The following is a 10,540-nucleotide window of genomic DNA, read 5'->3' as shown; positions in this document are numbered from 1 at the left end:
GGTAAAACTTACTCTTTCTTTGCACCTTCTTGTTAGAAGGAAGATGTTTTGCATTTTTATATGTTGCACAGTCTTCATTCATCCCTGAAAAATATTGATTACCATTCTCAAAGTTATTTTTAAATTTTTCTTACCATGGTTTTCCAATGCTTTTCTTTTGCTTCTTTTTATGTCATTAGAAACAGTATAACATTTATATACCTATATCAGAAGTTTTACTGTGGCAATAAGATTCAAATAATTTTTATTTTCATATTTTTAAAAGTATGTTATAGACATCAGTCTTTTAATTTTGGTGATGACTTTTCAGCTACTGCCTTGAATTATTCAAATATTTCATTTCATTTCATTTGAAATTAAAAATAAGCAGAAATAGATAGAAACACTGTGGTCTATGTAATATTTAGACAATGCCCCAAAACTGTCATTATTCAGAAAAATACCAGGACATTTTCTAGGAGTCATTTGTTTGACCAAGTTAGTATTTGATAATGCATTTTTCTAAAAGTTTTACCCTTATACAGTTTCTGGATTTTTTCCATTTATCTCCACTGGCATTTATTATTATTATAATTATTTTTATTGACTCAAAAACAATTTGCTTTACACGAGCTTGTATAGGATTTTTCTACTCCAATAGACTGTTATAGATAAATGACTTAAACATAGGACTCAAACTGGTTTAGTTGTTCCCATGGTACGTGTTGGGATATCTCTATAATATTTCAAAGCATAGGGTAAAAGGAACTATTTCTCTTTGAAAATTAATTTTATTTGCAACTTTTAGGTAAAATTTAATACATTTCAATTATTTTCACAAATTATTTTTATAATCAAATAAATTTATATAGACTGGAATTCTGAATACATAAAATGTAAAAAAAATAATCTCTTGCTTACTGGTTTGCTAGTGAAATATTAAATCAAATAGTTTTTACTTTTTAAAATTTCCTCAGAGAATTGTTTACCCATGTTGTCTTTTTACAATATAGTTAAAAATAGTTGGACTTCTGAATGTCCATATACATCTACTCAACAGAATTTAATAAATATCCATAGAGCATTTTCTATAAGAAAATATGGTTGGTACAGAAATGCATTATATTGCCTTTAAAAAATTCTTGAATGAGTCTGGCATAACAGGAAATTGAAACTATATCATATAATTAAACAATTTTTCATGTGTATGTAAAATAGCAGCATACTATTATATAAAAAATGGATTGAATTATTTACCTGCTTAGCCTCTACCATCACTACTGTGACCATTTGGTCTTTTAAAGTATTTAGTCAATTTAATATCATAGTAATTTGTTTCCTAGCATAATTATTAGTTAAATTTTAATGGTAATTGAAAAACTTGAAGAGACAATTCAGCATGCAATATTTAAATCAGAATTGAACAGCTTACTTATTTTCAAAATCAAAATTATTGGATTGCTTTTCCAAGTTTCTATACTTTATGCTCTGTATTCACATTCCAGGGATAGCCCAGTGATATGTTCTAAGTGACATCTACAGATAGAGTTGGCCATACCTGTGTCAGTATGATCGTTCCTGATGAAAACAGAATCTGGTCCAATAGAAGAGGTAATCTCCAGTGGGAAGATAGATGTGTGTGAGCTTTAAAGACAAAGTCTTCTTGGTTATTTATCATATCTGCTCTTGTTACCCAAAATGCTTAGCACTTATCTGTAAGTAAATATGTGAGTAAACAATTCATATGTGTGTTTCAGGTTTCACCTGCACCTTAATTTGTGAGAATTTTGCTTTTTTTTTCTTTTTTTTTTTTTAATACAGGCAATGAATGAACAAGATAATGTAAAGGGCCATGCCCTTTTTGCACTCCAAACAAATACTGAACATCAAAAAAAGACCACCTTCACCACTACCACCCCACCATCAAATACTAAATTCTAAATATAAACCCTTTAATAGATGCTAATGTTTTGTTCTTTATATAGAAAATGAATTAAGAAGATATTTAAATATTTCCTCTAAACTACTATAAAATAGAAAAATATACAAGTACTAGTAAGTCATCATTTCCCATGTATCTAAAGAAGATTTTGAAAATAAGATTTTAAAAAGAGGTATTAAATTGATTCTTTCAAAATATACCTACACGAAATTACTTTATTCTCAGAAATATTTTTTTTTTCAAAACCCAATCTTCTCACAATCTGTTTTTTAGTTCAGTAAAACATGAAATACAGAGTATTCTGAAGAAGAACTTCAAACTTGGATGTTTTTGTTTCCTTTTTCCTGTAAAAGTTCTTAAACATAGGAGAACAGAAACACAGTAGCTTCCTTGTTATTAATCTTCTGGAGCATTTCCCATGTGCAATGCAGTGGGTAAAATAAAAATAATGCTGTTGAAGGATGTGTAAATTATATTTGCATGTGAGATTAAGGATAGTGTTGATGATTTTCACATTCTGTTGGGTCATCTCTCTTTCAAATGGATACAAATATGGATCTCTTCCCATAGGTTGGTGTGGTAGTTGTCTTCCGAATTCCTTGTTATAGATGAGTGAGTTCCTTCAGTGCTGCATCAGTTTGCTGAAAGATTTCAATTTGTATTATGCAAATTCCTCGATCCTTGTTTTTTTGTCACTGTTTTCAGAGCAGCTTGGACTTCTTCCTTCAGTACCAGTGCTTTTTGATCATATATTATGTCTTGAAATTGTTGAACATTGACCGTTGCTTTTTGATACAGTGACTTTGTGTATTCCTTCCATCTTCTTTGCATTATTCAATATTTTGCCCATTGTTGTAGTTGTTAAGTGCCACTGAGTCGATTCCGACCCATAGTGACCCTGCATAGGTTTTCAAAGAGCCGCTGGTGAGCTTGAACCACCATCCTTGTGGTTCAAACAACTTTGCAGTCTGACGCATTAGTACACAGAATCACACCAGGACTCCATTAATATAGCAAGTTGAGATTTGAATTTTTCTTCAATTCTTTCTGCTTAAGAAATGTTGAGCATGTCTCTTTTGGTTTTCTAACTCCAGGCCTTTGCACATTTTATTATGATGTTTTACTTTTTCTTCTGGAGCTGCCATTTGAAATTTTTTCTTTAACTATTTTACTTCCTCATTTTTTCATTTTCTTTAGATTCTGTAAGCTCAAGAACTAGTTTCAGAGTATCTGCTTACATCCATTTTGGTCTATTTTTTTTCTTTACTGTCTATTTAATGACCTTTTTTTTTTTCTTCCTGTATAATGTTCTTAATGTCATCAGACAACTCTTCTGATCTTCAATCCTTAGTGTCGATTGCATCAAATCTGTTCTAGAGATGATCTCTAAATTCAGGGAGTGGTATGCTTAAAGTCACATTTTGAATTTCATGGCCTTATTTTAATTTTCTTCACCTTCAGCCTGAACTTGTATATGAACAAGTCTGCCACTAGCTGTTTATTTTTTTAATTTTTTGGTTGATCATATAGAGCTTTTCCACATCTTTCATCCTTTTATGTTGTTTAAAAGGTATTTGCAGTGAATAAGTTATTGGTCTACCAAAATTCTATCACGTGATCTTCAGCACCATTTCAGCACAAAGGTCATATTTTCCAACTCTTTGTCCTGTCTTTTTTGTTTTCAATCATCACATTCCAATCTCCAATAACTATCAAGCATCATGATATCATGTGTGATAAATTACAAACTGTAGAAATTGGTAGAATTCTTCAATGTCATCATTGCTGGCTTTTATGGTTAGTGCATAAATTTGAATAACAGTGATATTAACTGGTCTCCCTTGTTGGCATATGGGTATTTTCATACCACAGATAACATTGTTTGTCAAGATAGATCGTGAAATATTCTTTTTGACATTCAATTTGTTGTTCTCAGAAGAGTAAACCATATGATTATCTGATGCAAAATGGTCACTAACAGCCCATTTCTACTTATTAATGCCTAGAATGTTGAGATCTTTGTTTGTATCATTCCATTTTTTTACAACTTGCTATTTTTCAAGGTTCATACTTCATGTATTCCATGTTCCAATTATTAATGGATGTCGCAGCTGTTTCTCCTTATTTTGAGTTATGAAGGTGCTGAAAGCTTTCATCCATTCACTTCACTATGGTCAACTCTAACTTGAGGAGGCAACTTTTTCTCAGTCATACTTTGCGTACCTTCTAACTTTTGGAAGGCAAGTGTCTCATCTTTTGGCATATCTAATAAATGTTCCACTGTTATTCATAAGGTTTTTGTCTTCCAGCAATATATCTGATGATGTGCTGTGGCTATTCATAAGGTTTTCAGTGAGGAACCATTCAGAAATAGTCTACTTATCCTTCTTCCCAGTCTGTCTTAGTCTGGAAGCTATGCTGGAACCTGTCCACCGTGGTTGATCTTGTTAGTATTTAAAACACCATTGGTATAGCTTCCATCATCACCCCAACATGCAAACCACCACAGTATGACAAACTGACAGAAGAGCAGTGGCATCGTCCCTACTAAGGAGCATTCTAACTGTCCTTCCAAGACAAATTTGTTCATTCTTCTGGCATTCCCTAGTCTATTCTATATTCTTTGCCAACAGCAAATAATTAATAAAGATCAGTTCTTCTTCAGTTTTACTTATTCATTGTGCAAATTTTGCACATATATGAGTCCACTGAAAATATCATGATTTAGGTCAGGTCATCCTTGTCTTCGAGTGGCATCTTTGCTTTTTAATACTTTAAAGATATTTTTGCAGTAGAGGTTCCCTAGTAGAATAGTATGTTACAAGTTGGCTACTGATCACAAGGTCAGCATTTCAAATCTACCAGCAACTCCCATGGAGAAAGAAGAGAGTTTCTGCTCCCATAAATCTGTTCTTGTAAACATTAACAGTCTTGGAAACCCTATGTAAGTCTCTAGAAGAGATGGTACACAACTATCACCACCATATGTATTTTAATTTCATGACTGTTTGTTCCATAAGCATTGATAGTGAGTCCAAATAAAATAACCCTTGATAACTTCAATCTTTTCTTCATTTATTGTAAGGTTGGCAGTTGGGCCAGTTGTGAGAATTTTTGCTTTTTTTGTTATGGTACAGTTCATAGTGGATAGAATATCTTAGAGCTTCATAAATGAATGCTTTGGTTTTCAGCAAGCTAGCTTATATCACCCGAGTACTGCAAGTTGTGAATGAATCTTCCTTCAGTTCTGTTGCAGCGTTCTTCTTAATATAGTCCAAATCTTTGAATTATTTTCTTGGTATACAGATTGAATATATATGCACATGTTTCCTGATTTCAAGTCATGTGGTATCCCTTTATTCTTTTCAAAAGAATGACTTTCTCAGTGTTAGCACAATTAAGAAATATGGAATTGAGATTCTTCAAAATGTTATCCATAATTTGTCATGATCCACACACTGGATTTTATTGTGCATACATAATAAAACATAGCTAAACATCTTTCTGGTATACTCTGCTTTTGGCAAAGTTCATCTGATATTGGCAATGATAACCATAATTTACATCTTCATTTGAATCTTACTTGAATTTCTGGCAGTTCTTTCTTGATATGCTGCTGCAACCATTTTCAAAAGATTAAAAAATTTTAATTACAGGTTTTATTAATGATATTTGTTCATAATTTTCCTATTCTATTCCATCACCTCTTTGGCATGGACACAAATATGAATCTCTTCCTGTCAGTTGACAAGTAGCTGTCATCCACATTTCTTGGCTTAGACAAATGTGTTCTTTGTAAACAATATCTATGTTCAGAAACATTAACTTAGTATTCCATTAATTCCATCAGTTCCTTTGGTGAAACTTGAACTTCTTCCTTCACTGCTTTTGATTATTGATTATATACTACCTCCTGAAATGATTGAACATTGACCATTTCTTTTTGGTACAGTGACTATGTGCATACCTTCCATCGTCTTTTGATGTTTCCTCTGTTGTTCAATGTTTTCCCCCACAGAATACTTCAATATTAAAATTTAACTGTTGACTTTTTTCTTCAGTCCTTTTAGCTTGAAAAATGCCAAATGTGTTGTTGGGAGCAACTGAGCCACAGGTCTTGGGCTTGAGAGCAGTGTAACCGAGGACTTGCCGCTGCCCCCTAGGTTATTTGCAAAACTTGGCCTTGGGACATGACTCACCAAAGGCGCACCACGTAGCAGTTGAGACCCACAACATTGGGCTGCACTCAAATCTGGCTGCCCCTTGGTTTTTTGTAAAGCTGACCCTGGGAACAAGGACCTTGCAAAGTCTTTCTTGTACACAGCCATGACCTTTAGCTCAGTCTGCACAAACATTTAGCTGAATCTAATCTATGTTTCAGCTAGCTACCACAAATTACAGTTTTCTGATAAAGTTCCACTTACTGCGTGCATAAACAATACCAGGTATTCTTGCACTCTTTACCCTGCCCCAAGCACCTCCCTTTGAGATGTGCATATAATAAACTTGCTGCACTTGGTCAGGTTTGCAGTATCTCCATCAGAGTGCTGTGTCCCACCTGGTTCCAACATTCACTTAACTTGTTCATGTCTTGTGTCTTCCTTTTCCTTCTAATCTCCCATCGCCCCTACTTGGGTTTAATCTTTCCAGGCCAGATGCAGAGAATAGCCTAAGCTGGACGTGGAAGTGTGTCTTCTCTTTTAGTTTTCTAACACCAGGTCTTTGCACATTTCAATAAAGTACTTTACTTCATCTTCTTGAGTACTTCCTTGAAATCTGTTGAACTTTTTTACTTTATTACTACTTCTTTTTGTTTTCACTTCTTTACATTATACATCAAGTTTCAGAATCTTTACTGATATCCATTTGGGTCTTTTCTTTCTTTCCTGTCTTTTTAATATACTTTAGGTTTCTTCATGTATGAACTCCTTGATGTCTTCCCACAACTCATCTGACAAATGATTAGTGTTTAATGTGTAAAATCTATTCTTAAGATGGCTGTTAAATTCAGGGTGGGATATACTCAAGGTTGTATGTTGGCTCTCGTGGACTTGGTTTCATTTATTTCTGTTTCAGCCTGAACTTACATATGGACAACTGATGTCCTATTCTGCAATAAGCCCCTGGCCTTGTACTAACAGATGATATTGTGCTTCTCCATAGTCTCTTTCTGGAGTCCTGGTATGGTGTAGCAGGAGTAGGCACTTGGCTACAAGGTCAGTTTGAACCGCAAAGTCAACCATTCAAATCCACCATCCTTTCCTCAAAAACCCTATACAGAGTCATTATGAGGTGGAACCAACTTAAGAACACTTAAAAACAACAACCACAGTATACATATCTAATATATATGAGAGAGAGAGAGAGAGAGAGAGAGAGAGAGAGAGAGTCGTGGTGTGGTAGAAGAACAATAAAAGGACCATGGGCTGTCAGAAGAACAAGCAAATCTGTGTTGGAAAAAGTACAGACATAAAGCTCCTAAAAGTCAGGATGGCCAGACTTATTTTCTCATACTTGGGACATGTTATCAGCAGGAACCCATGCCTGGAGAAGAACATCATTCTTGGTAAAGTGGAGGGTCAGTGAAAAAGAGGAAGACCCCAAGGAGATGGATTGACCCAGTGGCTACAACAATGGTCTCAAGCAAAACAGCAATTGTGAAGATGGCACAGGACCAGGAAGTGGCTTTATTCTGTTTGTATAGGGTTGCTGTGAGTTGGATCTGACTTAAGGAATGCTTGTGAGCCACCTTTCTGATGCATAGCAACAGTGTATAGCGTTTTTGAAACTGTAACTCTTTACTGGAGCAAAAAATTTCATAATCTTTAGCCCAGCTGATATAGTATTACACTGCCAGGGCTCATTCTTTCTCTCTCTCAAAACAACAACAGTACACACACACACACACACATACACACACACACACACACACGTGTGAAGTCTTTGTGTGGAACTGTAGGATGAGCACTGTACTACTAAATGCAAGGTCAACAGTTCAACCTCACTTGCGTCCTTGAAAACCCTATGTAGGGTCGCTATGAGTCAGAACTAACTCAAAGGCGCTTAAGAATATCAATATTTGTATATATAGAGAAAGTCCTGGTTTAGTACTGTAAGATAAGCTAACCACATAGTTAACAGTTCAAACACACCAGCTGATCCTCAAGAAATCCTATACAGTGTCACTATGAGTTGGAACTGACTAGAGGGCACATTACAACAACAATAAGATAAGCATGGGACTGTGAACTACAAGGTCTACAGTTGGAGCCCACCTGCCATTACACAGGAATAAGATGAAACTTTCTGCTCACACAAACATTTAAAACCTCAGAAACCCTACATAGGATTGCTTTGAGTTGGAAACAACTAGATGGCACTATACAACTACAACAAAATATATATTATTATTGATTAGTGCCACTGACTGAGTACTCAATTTATGTGTATAATGAGGTCTAACAACAAAGGAAATATTAATAATATTTTCTTCTCCTTTATGGTACTTCTTGCCCATTATAACCAATGTAAACAATTTTCTAGAGTCATTTGTATGCATTGTTTCATCCCTTTGCTCTGTTTTCTTTGTCTTCCTCTTCTATCCACTCATCTTCCTTGTTCTTTTCCTTTTATATATGGTAATAAAAGTATCCATGATTATGAAACTTACTCTTGTGCTTCTTAACAGGAAAACATATACAAATAGAATGTTTTTCCTAACTCATTTTAAAAGTTGCTTTTTCTTTAAAATGCAGGGATATGCAAGTACACCAGACAAGAGGCAACTAATCATATAGGATGACAATACAATGAGTTTATTTCATTGTAGTAGAACAGATGCAACCATTAATGGAAAAATACACATTTTTATATATTTTCTTATTTATTCATTATGATGACCACATATTGAAGTTTAATAATTCTTCCTACTTTTACAGTTATCTGCATTTTTAAAGCAGCTAAATCAGAGTTTAAAATTCAGACACAGAAAGAAAACAAAATTGAAATAATTTGCAATAAAAATTTTTAAAAATCAATGAAGTTAGAATTTTTAAAGGCATACTTAATAAGTCTACTTTGCCCATGCTTTACATACTGAGATCTTTGAATGAATAATAAAGTTAGAATATTCTTTTTAGTCATTTTGCCTTGTTTTTAATACATTAAACAATTGAACATAATATAAATTCTAGGTTTACTTGTATAAGATTTGTCTGTTCTGTAGTGGATGTGAAAGGTGTCTTGAAAATTTAAGACACTTGTCTGTGTCTTAGGTGTCTGTGTGGTTTCAACCAAACTGGTTCAAATATACACTAGCTTCTATGAGGTTATAACCTCAATGAGAAGGAAACTAGATGTCTATTTTTAGTTATGTAAAATACCAGTTTTTACACACTAGAAGTACTTGAGCTTGGTCATGTGAATCAAATATATAGCAACGATAGACAGTGGTTTCCCAAGCATATGTCTGTGAATAAAACTTGTTTTTACTTGAAGAAAGAACAGGGAGGATAGGGGCAGCAAGTAACCTTAATTCAAACATTATCAATATTTACATGGATAAGTGTGATTTCTACTTTGAACGATAATTTCATATAGACTTTTATTGAAATTAACATTTATTTGCAGACAACCTGTTATCTAGTTTCTTTTCTAGTTCCTCTGTTGTCTGTTTTCTCAGTTCATACATACATACATATATATATATATATATTTGTTGTTGTTTTTAAGTGTCATTGAGTTGGTTCTAACTCATAGTAACCCTGTATAGAGTTTCCAAGGAGCAGCTGTGAGCTTGAACCACTGACCTTGCAGTTCAAATGGCTTTGCAGTCTGATGCATTAACCCACAGTGCCACATCAGACTATATATACATATATAGTCCTTCACTACGTACTGATTTGTGAAAACTGTTACTTTAGACTACTGGGTTGTAATTTTTAAACAAAATTATGGAAAAACCTTACCTGTTTAAGGTTTTCATTTCTAGAATAATGATAATATGTCTCTTTGCTTAATGGGTGGTTGTACAAAATTTAATTAAGGACAAGTTTTCTTTTGCCAACCTATTAAAAATTTAGTCCACTTATTTATTCACATTTTTCCTGTGGTCTTTAATCAAGTAATTTAGCATCATACATTTGTAAGTAACTGCTCATTCTTGTTGTTGTTGTTTGTTGTTAGATACCATCGAGTCAGTACCAACTCACAGTGACCTTACGCACAGCAGAACGAAACACTGCCTGATCTCACTACTGTTGCCACGCTTGAGCCCATTGGTGCTGCCATTTAGCCAATCCATCTTGTTGGGGGTCTCCCTCTTTTTCTTTGACCCTCCACCTTACAAAACATGATATCCTTCTCCAGTGACTGGTCCCTCCTGACAATATGTTTGAAGTATGAGAGATGAAGTTTGGCCATCCTGGCCTCCAAGGAGCATTCTGGCGGTACTTCTTCCAAAATGGATCTATTGGTTTTTTTGGCAGCCAATGGCACTTTCAATATTCTCCTGTCATATTAATGATCTTTGGCTTTCTTCCTGCATAATGTTCTTGATGTTATCCCACAATTCTTCTGGTTTTGGGTCATTAGTGTCGAACGCATCAAATCTGTTTGTGA

The sequence above is a fragment of the Chrysochloris asiatica genome, unplaced genomic scaffold, assembly GCF_000296735.1.
Source record: "Chrysochloris asiatica unplaced genomic scaffold, ChrAsi1.0 scaffold00525, whole genome shotgun sequence".
NCBI lineage: Eukaryota > Metazoa > Chordata > Mammalia > Afrosoricida > Chrysochloridae > Chrysochloris > Chrysochloris asiatica.
Note: the sequence above shows the minus strand (reverse complement) of the source record.